The sequence below is a fragment of the Littorina saxatilis genome, linkage group LG8 (genome assembly GCF_037325665.1).
Source record: "Littorina saxatilis isolate snail1 linkage group LG8, US_GU_Lsax_2.0, whole genome shotgun sequence".
Taxonomy (NCBI): Eukaryota; Metazoa; Mollusca; class Gastropoda; order Littorinimorpha; family Littorinidae; genus Littorina; species Littorina saxatilis.
In genome coordinates this window covers 6,508,175-6,523,877 of record NC_090252.1, presented here as the reverse complement: position 1 = coordinate 6,523,877, position 15,703 = coordinate 6,508,175, and the positions used below count along the sequence as shown (strand labels likewise).

Here is a 15,703-nt window from a genome sequence, read left to right as displayed (position 1 = left end):
AAAATACTCGAACGAACGCAGCGAAGAGATAGTGAAACGATCTTACCTAAAGATAGCAACGCAAAGACCAGGGTCAAATGGCCTTCCACGAAAGGCCAAGGCAAAAAATATGCCGGAGTACAACAACACGTCTGTGCAGTAGTGTTGAAGTGGGTGGAATGACGGCCGGTAGCAGGACCGCGCATGTGCGGGTTACCGGTAGGGGAGGTGACTCCCGTCCTTGACTACGGATTGTTTTTCTTAGGGAGTTACTTCCCCCCTTACCAGGGTCGAGTACTACTTCAATATCTTAGCAATGAACTGAAGTTAATGCCATTTATGTGAGTTGAGGTAAGAATATGTGATTGAATCATATTATGGTGGAAGTCATATGTATATAACTTTGAAAAGACTTGTTTGTTTTCTCTCCCAACTGGTTGAATATGTACATATATAAACAAAGGAATAATTCCTCCACGTGTCCACACCAGTGAGTGGCAAAGCCGGGACAGAAAATCCCCGGTTTAATACATTCATGGTGATATTGATAAGTTTTTGTTTATTTTATCATTTGCTCTAACACAGGGAAAGAAGACAGATCAACCTTTGAAATGGCTTCAAGGCGTATCACTCGGGAGATGAAAGAAGCGGCTACACATGGCTACCATGTCAAAGGAAAAACCGTGAAAGTGGCCTGATATAAAGCATGTTATACTTTCAAAAAGCAATTTTTCACTGTCGTATTATAGGTAGCATTACTGGGCAGCTTCCATGTAGCACTTCTCATGTTCAATTGAAAACTGGAATTGACAAAGTAAATATTATTCCTTTGTAGTTTGTAATTGTCTCGCTGCAGCCCAAAATACTACTTGACCACCTCGGTGGCGGTGAAATAAGGCCCCTACCTTAGTGACAGTGAAATAAGGCCCCTACCTCAGTTGCAGTGAAATAAGGCCCCTACCTCAAATACTACGAGCTTGCGGGTTTGATCACTGGCAGTCATACCAAACACTTGAAAGTGGTACTCTAGCAGCTGCCCAGTCACGGTTTTGACAAATAAGAAATATGCTTTTTATTTCTTTTATAGAGAGATGACAAGGCATGCAGTTTGACAGTTTCTTATTTTTTTAACAGGTTACTGTGCTCTGACTGGAAGGCCACTCAACGCAGCCAATAGGCCGCTTGCCATGGGGATTTGACCTTGACCTTTCAGCGTCCCTGTCGGAAGCTTCGGGCAAAATCTCTGGAACTGGATCAACTCATAGCTTCGCCATTATGGTCAATCAACACTGCGCCTATGGCGTGTGTTCGAGTGACTCTAGATATGCACATCGACCAGACATGCAAGGAGTACAGTTTCTTTATTTCCCCCAGCCCAGAAAAGAGCTAGAAAAGTGTAAAAGATGGGTGAAACTGTGCGGACGACCGACCGAAGGGAAACGAAAATTCCCCGTCGATTCTGTTACCAAAGACTCGTACATTTGCACGAAGCATTTTGTCGGAGGCCAGGGGCCAAGAGCAGCTCACCCCGATCCGACCCCTGCAACCGCTTCATCTCTAGAAAGGGAACTTTTTATTAAGCATAAAAAACGGCAGGCTCCAAAGAAAAGATCACTGCCGGCCCATCAACAACTTATGAAGAAGGCAAGAACAGATCTGCCTGATCGCCCACTATTTACAGGTAAGAGAACGCCGCTGACTGTTTTTATTTTTGATGACGTTCTGAGAAGGAAAATATGTGTTCTCGAACTGCATTCTGCTGTGTGTGTGTGTGTGTGTGTGTGTGTGTGTGTGTGTGTGACTGTGTGTGTTTGTTCACGAGTCAGTGTGTTTATGTCGAGATCTGTGTCTGTTGCTGTATTAAAAAAAAATTTGCTTTTATGTGGTAATATGACAGATATGAAACTTAAAGGTTTGTTTGTTTGTTTGTTTGCTTAACGCCCAGCCGACCACGAAGGGCCATATCAGGGCGGTGCTGCTTTGACATATAACGTGCGCCACACACAAGACAGAAGTCGCAGCACAGGCTTCATGTCTCACCCAGTCACATTATTCTGACACCGGACCAACCAGTCCTAGCACTAACCCCATAATGCCAGACGCCAGGCGGAGCAGCCACTAGATTGCCAATTTTAAAGTCTTAGGTATGACCCGACCGGGGTTCGAACCCACGACCTCCCGATCACGGGGCGGACGCCTTACCACTAGGCCAACCGTGCCGGTAAACTCAAAGGTAGGCTTGGAGATAATTATTTGACTGATAAGTAAGTATGCATTTGCAGTTAGTTAATCAATCATTTTGTTTCTTTCTTTCTTTAAATCAGACGTGCAACAATAACTGAATAAGGGGATGTACCCAATGTTACTGCTAGTGTTACTATTAGGCATGGTCAGTTTGGTGCAGTGTTCTATCATGTACAGAACTGAGAGGTATTAAGCTGAACATGAGCTGATCTTATTCTGATGTATGTTTTTGCATTACCTGGCTAGTTATCATACATGTTTTGTAGCTGAATTTGTTGTGGTAGTGTCATTTCTTATTTGTATAGATCTCATAGTCATACATGTATGTATGTGCAGAAACTTTGGACCTGGCTGAAGCAGAGACTGTGAGTGAGATGTGATCGACCGCATCAAGAACCAATGTATGTATAAAAAAAGAAAAAGATTATGCAGAAGGATAGATTATATTACCCCTACGAAGGAGCACATTCAGAGTCATCTCCAAAACATGTCTGGTTTTTGTCAAGGATCAGGTAAAGGTCTATTGTGGCTATTAATGACGCCACTTAGTGTTGCTTTAATACATTATTCCACCAGTCTAACTTATTCCTTTGTGTTCATTCTCAAAAGCATTGTGCTGATATTATCATTGCAGATGGATCCTCCCGCGACGGAACTGCAACTGTTGCAGAGCTGCAAGAGCATGTTTGCTTTAAGATGAACGGAGTAGCAAGTAAGTTACATGTTTCGTGCATATGTTTCAAATCAAAATTTACCGCAAACTGTTTTTAAATGACAAAATAAAATTGTAGTGCTCAATACTTGATCATTCATGGTTGGATTTGTGCTGCAAATGAGGACACCAGTCAGTCATGTGAATGAGGCAGTTCAACATGCTCCGTTTTGATTTTACATGACATTTTGTTTGTTTGTTTGTTTGTTTGCTTAACGCCCAGTCGACCACGAAGGGCCATATCAGGGCGGTGCTGCTTTGACATATAACATGCGCCACACACAAGACAGAAGTCGCAGCACAGGCTTCCTGTCTCAACCAGTCCTAGCACTAACCCCATAATGCCAGACGCCAGGCGGAGCAGCCACTAGATTGCCAATTTTAAAGTCTTAGGTATGACCCGGCCGGGGTTCGAACCCACGACCTCCCGATCACGGGGCGGACATTTAACATGACATGGGCATGCTGGTGTGGTAAAGGACATCCCTGCAACAATGCCAAGTGTCTTCTCTTGTATAGCATAATGCTTTCCATAATAATGACAACATTAAATAATGTGTTTCTCTTTCTTCTTTCTTATTATTTATTTTTATTCAGGCAGGTGTACCTTGAAGTTCAAGGGATTTCCTTGGAAAGCAGTGCAAGCTGGAAAAATCAGAATAAGTGGCTGGCCTGCAGGGCTGAAAAAGTACGTCGTGAGCTCAATGTCCCGGAGTGATTTGAAGAGAATCCTTGACGCAGAGATCGTTATTCACGGACTGTGAGTATTGAATAAACTTCGGATTTCCTTTGTTTTGTTACAGAAAACCAGATGGGGTCCACATCGCCTGCACCAACAACAGTGACCCGACCCGGGCATTCTTTCTTTCTTTCTTTATTTGGTGTTTAACGGACCCGGGCATTCACATTCTGAGTCTGAAGAAGGAAAGAAAGGCTGCATACGGAGAAAGTGGAGCGTTGAGGAGAGAAAAGCTGTTGGTCTGAATCTGACTAAGTTTATTGCCACTGAAACTTTGCCGGGCAAATCAGACTGTTTGGAAGCGCAACAGAAATGTCCCATTTTAATGAACAGAAAGTGGACCCAAATTAATATTTGTGTGAATAACATGATTGCGGCAGAGAGAAAAAAAACACTTAGTAAATTGAATCAATGACTTGTTTGAGTAATGAAAAAAAAAGGGACTTTATGTGAGTGTGAGACATATCTTTCAAGAACCGGATCAGCATCTGAAGGTTCAGAGGGATTCAGATATGTGCACATAGCAAAATAGTGGAACTCAACAATTAGTAAAGCAGTAGATGGCATTTAGTGGAAATACTGCTTTTTCTCTCGATCATTCTGCAAACATCACACTCTGGAAAGAACATGGTAGAACTATGTATATTCTCACCAAACCATGACTAATTTTTTTTACCTTATTGCATTGCAACATTGCGTTTTGGAATTGCTTCCCTGATGAGAAGTATAGTGTTTGGTTTTTCTGTGAATAAGCTGATTAAATTACATATCTTTACCCAACTCACAAATAGCAATTAACTCTAGTTCAGTGCTGGTAACGCTGTACGCGTCCCCTTGGTAACAAGGGAGACCACTCTAAAAAAGAAAGTGATCAATCCCATAATGCCAGACTATTGCTAGTCTGACTTCCGTATGCGCGCGCATATGCCGCCATCTTTTCATTCCACACTCAGCGTTCACAAGACTGGTCGCTTATCAAGTACGCTCCGGCTGTTTTCAGCCTTGTTTCATTGTCTCCTGACTTTGACTTCGCCCCTTGGTCTGCCGCCGAGCTTTTTCTGCACCCTGGCTGTTATTGGGTGAGAGCTTTCTTGTTTTACGAAAACTTTGGCGACATTTTGTCGTGTGTTTGTGAACTTGTAAAATTTTTCTAGTATGAAAATGTTTTGTAAGTTTGCTTTGCCATGGCGGAGAACGCCAAGAATAGAACTAGTTTGAGACAGGCTTCGGCTGCAGCTTCTACTACTAGTCCTACTTCGTCTAAGATTTGTTTGTTTGCTTAATGCCCAGCCGACCACGAAGGGCCATATCAGGGCGGTGCTGCTTTGACATATAACGTGCGCCACACACAAGACAGAAGTCGCAGCACAGGCTTCCTGTCTCACCCAGTCATATTATTCTGACACCGGACCAACCAGTCCTAGCACTAACCCCATAATGCCAGACGCCAGGCGGAGCAGCCACCAGATTGCCAATTTTAAAGTCGTAGGTATGACCAGGGATCGCGTTTACGCACGATTTTTGCGTATTTGACGCATTTTAAAAGTCGCTGACGCGTTTTTTTCGCCGCGCCGCGTAAGCCATACGCAAAAATATTGTAACTTTTTCTTGTCTTCACGCAGCGCTTTTGCTCTGACTTAATAATCACCCGATCCTGAAACTGACTATAGGGCTCGAGAAGTGATGACACACATGAAATCTGCGCGTCAAAACTAAAGTCCGTTTCTTTTTGCATCGAAGTATCGCAAACGAACGTAACGAGGGTATTACCAGATAATGTCTTGTCGGATAATGAAACAGATATTAAATTACATATCTTACCCAACTCACATATAGCAATTAACCCATAGTTCAGTGCTGATACCGCTGTACGCGTCCCCTTAGCAACAAGGAAGACGCCTCTAAAAAAGAGTGACCGAGACCCGTAAGGGTATCCAGGCCAGCCCGTAAGGGAGGCTGCCTTCCATATGCGCGCGCATATGCCGCCATCTTGTCATTCTACTCTCAGCGCTCAGTGGAGCTGGTCGTGTTTGGTACGCTCCGGCTGTGTTTCAGCCTACTTGCTTGGTCTTCCAGACCTGGTTTGTGTTCCCCTTGGTGTCTTCTTGTCTCCGGACTTCGCATTTGCTGTTGAGGTGAGATCTTTCCATTTTTTACCTGAATTTTGGCGGCATTGTTGGCTTGTTTTCGGACTTACAAAATTTTTTCCAAATTTGTTTGTGAGTTGTTTTCATCATGGCCGACAATGCGGACGGGAAGAGGTCAACATCTAAACATGTAGCTGCTTCGCCCTCTCCTGTTAAGAAAAGTTCTAGAAGTTCTAGAAGTTCTAAAACGCACGGCGATACGCCCGTGTCTCTTTCGGGTTCAGAATCCAAAAAATGTAGTGATGTTGTTGTTGGCGTGCCCGGAGTTTCCGGTTCGTCTGCTAAACCTACGGAGAAGCCCGTGCTCGGGGTTAAGCATGTTGTAGGGGATGTCTCGCCTGTAGGTTCTGGGCTTGCATCTGCGGATTTTGCTTCTTTGCTTTTGACATTAAGCTCTCAGGTTTCGGCCTTAGCGGCTGAAGTTTCGTCAACTAAGGCGGAGCTACGTGCGCTGCCGGCAGGTGTCGGGGGTGCGGCGTCGCTGGCCAGTGTGCGTTTGCCTCCCTCTGCTACTGTTACGAGGGCGGACGTGCATGCGTCTCAGGATGGGATCTCTCAGGCTCCCGTGGGGTCTCCGGCCGGTGGCCGTTCTTCTTCACAAGGTATGTGTACTCCACGTGAGCGTTGTCTTGAGGGAGTAGCCTCGGGTCTAATCCCAGGTGAAAGTTCTGAAACACTGGCTGATATCCACCGCTTAGTCGGGGTGTCAGTGGGTGCTAAGGGCCCTGACAAGCGAACAGATGTTCCTATTCTTCCCGCCTCGTCAGTAGACTGTGGTCAGGTTGAAAGGCATCTGCTTCCGCCCAGGGGGCAGGAAGTTGGTGGTAGTATGGCTGGCTCTGGACTTGACTCTGTTAGTCAGTACGGGGACCAGCCTCCGGAGTGCACGGAAGGGCACGAAGACTACCTGGATGACGGTGCCGCCTCTCAGGCTGAAGGTGCTGGATTCTTTTTGCCACGGCAGCTGCCAGATGCGGTGGCTCTGGCGGCTGGAGTGGCTTCGAAATATCTCGAGGAGGAGGTGGCGGTGAACAAATCTCAGTTTGTCCATCCTCCTTCTGCCTTAGGGGATTTCAGGAGTGCTAAGGAACCGAAAAGTTCGTTCCGATTCCGGGAGTCCCCCTCTGTGGCGGTCGAGATGTCGAAGGTTTTTGCGAAAGGTCGAGCTATGTCCGATGCCTTTCCGCTGTTGTCACAGCATGGGGAGGCGCCGGAGGTGGTGGGCCCCTGGTTGGCTAAAGCGGGTCAACACGTTCCTTGTTCTGCGCTCTCAAAGAGCTCTAAACTGTTGGTTCGTCCCGTCGCTCTACTTGACTCTTTTGCTTTGCCGAGATCAGTTCTACCGGTGACTCCGGAACTGCTTTCTCTGCGGGAGGACGGGTATGCCAGGGATAGAACAGTCCCTTACACGGAGTCTGCTCTTCAGGCTTTGGAGGAGACGGGTAGATCTCTGCTCGAGTTGGGTTCCGTCTCTAGTTCTCTCCAACGCTCTTTGTCTAGGTCTATCGCTTCATCGTTAGACCCGTTTGAGTTCCGTTACGACGCCTCCCAGGAGGATGTGACAACTCTGTTGGCGACGCTTGCCAGGGTCTCTCAGGAGCAATTGAGCTTGTCAGCCAGGCTTTACGGGCATGCTGTGCATTCCCGCAGAACTGCCTTTTTGGCGGGTTCAAAAATCCGAGACAGGGGTACCATTGACAGACTTAAGGTATCTCCTTTTACGGAAGGGTCGCTGCTGGGTGCTTCCTCTTTGGACGCTTTGCAGAAGGAAACCCAGGACGCTAGGGATCTGGCTATTGCAAGGATTGCTCACCACGGCTTTCAGAAGGCTCAGAGCAAGCCTACCTCTCAGAATAAGGCTCAGCCTTCTTCGTCTGGGGGGGGCAAGATGCAAAATCAGTCCACCTCTTTTCGGGGTAGGGGGCGAGGCGCGCCTTACCAGAAGAGAGGCTCCTTTGGGGGTTCTCGGGGGTCGGGGCACAAGCCTCACCCCCAATGAGGGTCTCCCGAGCCACTATTCCCAGTAACCCCCGCCTTGGTGGCGGCGGGTGGCCCCTCCAGGGCCTTGGCCGCCTGGACACGCCTGGTGTCCAGCCGGTGGATTTTGGGAATAGTGCGTTCGGGATTCCGTCTCCTCTGGGCAGAGGGGAAGGCACCTCTGTCCAGGATACCGCCGCCTTTCAGATATCCCGTGGACCCGGAAGCCAAGTCAGCCGTTCATGCGGAGGTGGCTTCCCTACTCCTGAAGGGTGCGATAGAGGAAGTTCGAGATCGAGAGTCCCTCGGCTTTTACGGCAGGCTGTTCGTGGTGCCCAAAGCCTCAGGGGCATGGAGGCCTGTTTTGGACCTGTCCACCCTGAACAAATACCTACGGGTAGTCAAGTTTGTCATGGAGACTCCTCTCTCTGTAAGGGAAGCTCTGCGTCCGGGAGATTGGGCCACGTCGGTGGATCTCACCGATGCATATTTCCATGTGCTCATGCATGTTCAAGACAGGAAATGGCTGCGCTTTCTGTGGGGCGAGAAAGTGTTTCAATTTCGGGCACTCCCCTTCGGGCTTTCCCTGGCCCCCTGGATCTTCACGCTGGTCGTTCGCCAGCTTTGCTCCCTTGTCAGACAAGAGGGGGTACGCCTACGGGCGTATTTAGACGATTGGTTGAATCTGCATCAGGACCAGTACATGTGCAGAACTCAGACTGCGAGGGTTCTCGACCTGGCGGCTCAGCTGGGCTTTACAGTCAATCTAGGGAAGTCAGAGTTAGAACCATCCCAGCGCTTCACTTACCTGGGCATGGATTTCGATACGGTGGAGTGGTTAGTCCGTCCCTCTCAAAAGAGGGTGGACAAGCTTCAGAACTTGGTTCGCTTGTTGAAAGGAAAGAGTGTGTCCACGGCCCGGGAGTTGTCCTCCCTACTGGGGCAGATGGAATCGATGGCTCCCCTTGTGCCTCTAGGCAGGGTCCACAAGAGGCCGTTTCAGGCGGCTTTGAGGAGGCAGTGGGACCAAGCCTCTCAGGGCTGGAATGTTCGCATAGGACTGGGGAGTTGGTTCAGCAACACTACAAGTATTTGGCTGCTCCCCTGGGTCTCTCAGGGTGTTCCGATCGTTCCTCCGGCGCCGGAGAACATTCTTGTTACAGATGCATCCATGACAGGCTGGGGTGCTCATCTGGCCGATCAGACAGCCTCCGGTCTGTGGGATCTCTCCCTAGCTCCTCAGCACATAAACGTGCTGGAGCTGGAGGCTGTGTCTCTGGGTTTACAGGCTTTCCTGCCGCTTCTGGGGGGCAGTCATGTTCAAGTCCACACGGACAATACGACTGTGGCCGCTTACATAAATCGGCAGGGGGGCACACGCTCGCAGAAGCTGTCGGAGAGCGCTTGCCGTCTGTTGGTTTGGTGCAGCTCGCACAACATACTTCTCTCAGCGAAGTACCTGAAGGGCACGCTCAATGTTTTGGCGGATGCCCTCAGTCGGGGGGACAAGGTTCTGCATTCAGAATGGACCCTCTCCCACCAGGCGTTGGACCGTCTTTGGGTTCAAGTAGACAAGCCTTGCATAGATCTGTTTGCAACGAGATTCTCCACCAGGCTTCCCCTTTTCGTCTCACCGTTCCCGGACCCTCTGGCGTGGGCGGTGAACGCGTTGGATCTGGATTGGACAAATCTGCAGGCTTACGCTTTTCCTCCGTTTTGCCTGCTAGGGAAGGTGGTAAGAAAAGTGGATCTGGAAAAACCAGCGCTGGTGCTGGTTGCTCCTCTTTGGCCCAGCCAGCACTGGTATCCGGACCTTCTGCGGCTGGCAGTGCGCCCACCCATTCCTCTAGGCGTTCGAAGGGGCGACCTGTTACAGCCCAGGTCAGGGGTCCCGCACGAGAATCCGCAAGCGTTGCAGCTTCACGGCTGGATTCTGTCAGAATCGCTCTGCGTCGTGCCGGGGCCTCGGCCACAACTCTGAAACTGGTACAGAAAGCACACAGAGACTCAACTAGCTCCGTTTACTCTTCTCATTGGGCTGCATGGGCCAAGTGGTGCTCTGAGAATAAGGTTCAACATCTTTCCCCAAGGTCCATGGAGGTAGCCAACCACCTCTCTTGGTTGGCTAGTAGGGGGGTCTCTCCTTCTTCACTGCGAGTTAGAAGGTCTGCGATTTCTTCCACTCTTAGACAGCTCGGTCGCAAGATCAATCTTGACGGTGTCATTTCAAGCGTGCTTAAGGGAGCTGCCCTTGACGCAGCTCTCTCAAGATCACAGCTCCCTGCCTGGGATCTGTTTGTGGTTCTCCGTTTCCTTGCATCGGAGGACTTTGAGCCTCTCCGGTTGGCTAGTTTACCTAATTTGACGAGAAAAACTCTGTTTTTGGTCTTGCTTGCCACGGCTAGGAGGGGTAGCGAGGTGCACGCACTTTCTGGTCTCGCTAAAGATATTTCCCTGGAGAGGGATGGCTCCTACTCTTTGAGATTTACGTCTAATTTTCTCGCTAAAAATCAAAAGCCCGGTCAGGCTTCGCCTTGCATTCGTATTCCACCCTTGAGCGATATACTCGCTCCTGGAGACCCCGATCTGTCAAATTGTCCTGTCAGGGCGTTAAGCAGCTACCTGTCTAGGTCTTCGCCGATTCGCTCGGAAACTCAGAAATTATTGTTTATATCCCTCAACACTGTGCGGGCGAAGGATATCTCGAAGGTCACCTTGACTAAATGGGTTTCACTGACCATTAAGCAAGCGTATGGATGGTGGCAACGCCAGTCTGGCGAGGTCAGGGCGGTGCTTCCTCTTACGTCAGCCAGGACGCACGAAGCGAGGGCTTGGGCGTCTTCTGTGGCCGTGCTTCGCTCAGGGCGCCTATCAGAGGTCCTGGCGGCGGCTTATTGGAAATCTGAGGACGTGTTCATCAATTTTTATTTGAGAGACATTGCTGCAAGGCGGCAAGATGGCAGTGCGGCTTTGCCTGCTCTCGTGGCTGCAGGGCAGGTCCTGCGGTCTTAAGTTGGTAAGTACCCTCCTCCTATAGTAGCAATCTGCTATATGTGAGTTGGGTAAGATATGTAATTTAATTAAAAATTTTAGTAATAAATTTTCATTTGATTAATATACTTACCCAACTCACATCGTTTATTCCCTCCCGCCTCCCCGCTGTGGGGGGTATGGGGGTCTAAAAAAGTAGTGAGTTGGGCTTCGTGTAGAATGACAAGATGGCGGCATATGCGCGCGCATATGGAAGGCAGCCTCCCTTACGGGCTGGCCTGGATACCCTTACGGGTCTCGGTCACTCTTTTTTAGAGGCGTCTTCCTTGTTGCTAAGGGGACGCGTACAGCGGTATCAGCACTGAACTATGGGTTAATTGCTATATGTGAGTTGGGTAAGTATATTAATCAAATGAAAATTTATTACTAAAATTTTTAATTAGCTGCTCTCCCATCTCGCGCTTCCAAAAGGCGGAAAGTGTGTCTAGTCGTATTAGAGCGGGAAACAAACTCGCAAGGCCCGAAGGTTGGAGACAGCAGGGGTGTTATTCGACAGGCGTGCGCGGAGTTCGACAGGAAAACTCGCCGTATTTAGGTAAGGAGTGTCTTTAAGTCTTTCGTGCGTGTTTTGTTTGTGTCTGTACGTGTTTTCGTAGTACGCAAAAATATTGGTCCGTGACGCGTTTTTTTCGTTTCGTTGCGTATGACTTCCGCATTTTTTAAAAAGCTAGCGCGATCCCTGTATGACCCGGCCGGGGTTCGAACCCACGACCTCCCGATCACGGGGCGGACATTTAACATGACATGGGCATGCTGGTGTGGTAAAGGACATCCCTGCAACAATGCCAAGTGTCTTCTCTTGTATAGCATAATGCTTTCCATAATAATAACATTAAATAATGTGTTTCTCTTTCTTCTTTCTTATTATTTATTTTTATTCAGGCAGGTGTACCTTGAAGTTCAAGGGATTTCCTTGGAAAGCAGTGCAAGCTGGAAAAATCAGAATAAGCGGCTGGCCTGCAGGGCTGAAAAAGTACGTCGTGAGCTCAATGTCCCGGAGTGATTTGAAGAGAATCCTTGACGCAGAGATCGTTATTCATGGACTGTGAGTATTGAATAAACTTCGGATTTCCTTTGTTTTGTTACAGAAAACCAGATGGGGTCCACATCGCCTGCACCAACAGTGACCCGACCCGGGCGCGGATTTGCGAATCCTAAACGCCAGTATGAAAGAGTGACGTCGGCGACCGTCCGAGACAGCTTCGGCTTTTTCCGAGCTCTGACGTAACATCTCGTGACGTGTCGGGATGTTTTCGTCTGCGATAACAAGCATGGACTGAAGGAGTCTGGCGCGAAGATGACGTCCAAGACAGAGAGTCCTGATATTTTCGAACAGCGTGTTGGTTGGTTTTTGGGGTTTAATGTCTCTTCAGCAGATGCTAGCTGCTATTCGAGACCGATGCAGTTATTTTCTTTTCCCTTCATATGGCAAGTTCTACGTTTCAGACTATTTACATTCAAATCTATCACTGTAAAAGAAGGTTCTAAAAATTAATAATTTTCACTTCTGGTACTTTAAATCTTGTAAAAAATCTTGATCTCTTTTAAAAAGTTAAAAATCTTGTCCGGGGGAACATCCCGGAATAAAACCTTCAGTGTTTCCGCATTGTAGTGTTTGTCTCGAAATTCTTGAACGTCTACACATTTTGTGAGAACATGTTCTAATGTCCATGGTTCGTCACATCCAAAACAGTATGGTGGATCTTCACCTTTCAGCAGATACGAATGTGTAATGTGACTGTGCCCAATGTGTAAGCGACAGAGAACTGTCTCTTCTTTCCTGTTGAGGCGACATTGGGGTAGGCTGTCCGACAGCTGGGGAACGATCTTATGAAGTTTATTTTCTTCACATTCGTCCCATTCACTCTGCCATAGGTACTTTATGTACATGTTAGTGCGAGTTCTGAAATCTGAATGCTTTGTGTGTTTGTCAGTGATGAGTCTTTCTCTGGCTTCTTTAGCAGCTTGATCAGCTGCAGAGTTGCCTCTAATTCCAACATGGGATGGCACCCATGCAAACACAATCCTTTTGCCTTCTTCAATCAGAGATGCATGTAGCTCTTGGATTTCGACCAACAGTGGGTGATCTAGCTGAATTCTCTTCACGGCGGTAAGAGCCGATAGGGAATCCGACAGAATCAGGAAGTCTTTCTTTTTTGACTGATATACCTGTTTCAGAGCTAGCTGTAAAGCTTTCAACTCTGCAGAAAATACAGAACTGTCATCCGGAAGACGGGCCGAAAAGGCCCTATCGAGATTAGGACCTGTGACAGAAGCTGATGCCACTTTACTTTCAGCTTTGGACCCATCAGTGTATATTCGTTGATGGGAAGGAAACTCGGTACAGAACTGGCTAAAACACTGTTTAAAAATCAAATCATTTGTCTCTGACTTCTTTAACCTTGTCAGATCGAGTCGAACAACTGGATCTGGCAATGTCCATGGTGGTGTTTCTGTCCATCGATTTTCACTAACATGATCGAGTTTTATCTTTGATTCGGCCAGATGTGACTGAATCCGAGAAGACAGAGGTGCTCGATCATTTGGGTGACTTTAAAAAAATTCAGAGCATTGTGGTTGAAATACGCATTGGTAGGCTGGATTTGTAGGCATAGCTTTCAGTTTCAACACATAATTTAGGGTGAGTTTCAGGCGTCGCAGCCTCAGAGAGGGTTCTTTGGCCTCAAAATATAAGGACTGTACTGGAGACGTCCTGAAAGCTCCCAGACAAAGACGTATACCCTGGTGGTGTATTGTGTCTAATAGCCTTAGGTTGGATTTTGCGGCTCCACCATAGACGACACAACCATAGTCCAACTTGGATCGGATTAAAGCACGGTAAAGTCTGAGTAGGACTGTGCGGTCAGCACCCCAGTCCGTATGAGAAACCACTTTCAATACATCCAGAGCTTTCAGACATGATGTTCTTAGATACTGGATATGTTTAAGGAATGTTAATCGACGGTCAAAGGTCAGTCCTAGGAATTTAAATTCTTCAACAACCTTGACAGGATTACCATTCAGGACCAGAGAGGGTTCTGGCATGGCTCCCCTTTGTTTGCAAAGATGCATACAGACAGTTTTGCTGGTGGAAAATTTGAAACCGTTCTCCGTTACCCATTTTTGCACCTTGTCTATACATAATTGAAGCTGCCTTTCCACTCTATGTAGGGATTTGCCACGCACACAAAGTGCAAAGTCATCAACAAACAAGGATGACTCGGATTCTTTCAGTACTGCCTTTACTATGTTATTGATTTTGATGTTGAACAACATGGGTGATAGAATGCTTCCTTGAGGAACACCCATCTCTTGTTGACAGAACTCTGATAGGTTGGGACCAACCCGTACTGTAAACAATCGATTACTTAGAAATCCTTCCACAAAAACAGGGAGACGTCCACGAAAACCCATTTCATGCAAATCAGCTAAAATACCGTGTTTCCAGGTCGTGTCGTAAGCCTTCTCGAGGTCAAAAAATATAGCTAGTACATGTTCAGATCTCGCAAAGGCCTCTCGAACGAAGGTCTCAAAACGTACCAAATGATCAGTGGTGCTGTGTCCCTTTCGGAAGCCACATTGCACATCACTTAAAGGCCCGGCAGGCATATATAAGGCGCCTGTGCCTCCCGTTATGGAGACCATTTGAAATTGTTCCTGAGCCACGAGCAGAAGTAGCTCTGATGTTTTTTTGAATATTTCACATACTAGGTCGCTTTCTCTCAAATAATTTTGCATACGCAAAGCTATTCCGACTACAAAGGCTAAGAAGTTGATACAAACGGTTAAAAAGTTGTCTGAAATGTTATATTTGTTGATAAAGATTTGAACTGAGAAATACGTTCGAAAAGGGGGCGTGGAAAACTTGGTCTTGACGTGACAGATTCACAACAGTGTTCTAAAAATAACACAGCACATGGCAAGCTTTACACATGCTGAAACAAGAAGCTGTCGCTTACCTTTACCACCAGTGATGTCCTTGGTATGGAATTCCGTTTGGATTTGGATAAAGTCCCCTCACTAAATCAAGTATACATTCCGGCATGATCTCTCTTTGTATATTAACTGTGCAGGGATTGTCAATGCTAAGTGTGCGTGTCTTTTTTTGAATGTAGAGAGGATGTCTCCATGCATTGCGTGTTGACATCATTGTCCAGTATTTTTTATACAGTCTTTTTCTGATCGCCGAATTTCTAATGTTTGCTGGCTGCCCACTGCCTAGCCACTTCTGTTTGCACGTTGCAACACACGGCAAACAAAAACAAAACAGACACTCCCCTTCGGCTGGCACTGGCACTGACACCTGTGCCCCTCCGATTCCTCGGCTTTCACCGCCCTCGCTACCAACGCTGAGGCCTGGACAAACACCGCGACCCGACACAGAACACAGTGCTGGTGAATCTGAGTCCCTCTCGACACTGATGCTGGCAATATTATCTCCAGAAGAAACTGATACTTCACTCCTTCTCGTATTCAAAAACCATCCACGATCACGAAAAAGTGTCTCAACAGACGTTTGTTGTTCTTCTGTTACGCCTCAAATCAAATGAGTTATTTTCCATTGATTATCATTTACACACTAACACGTCAAATTGCAAATGACTGAACAGTACAGGGCGCTAACCATGGTTCTGTAGAAAACTGAAACAAACTGACTGGTGGGAAACTAGGGCAGTCTGTCATCACGTAGATAGGGTTCGCGCCCTACTGGTGGGGACCTCCCAGGGATGAATAAAAACGACGGTGTCTCATTCTACTTCATTGTATTTAGGTACCTAGTTAGTTCCACAAATTGTGTTGGCATGTTACCCACCGCGCGGGCTGCTGAAGCAGAACCACACCTTTACAGAAGAT

At 47.4% G+C, this 15,703-nt stretch overlaps 1 long non-coding RNA gene across 1 annotated transcript in view; it reads right to left on the bottom strand.

Moving 5' to 3' along the window:
• The window catches only part of LOC138972661 (uncharacterized), a 392,401-nt gene that overhangs the window by 319,800 nt on the left and 56,898 nt on the right, over positions 1–15,703 (bottom strand). The gene's annotated exons all lie outside the window — the stretch shown is intronic.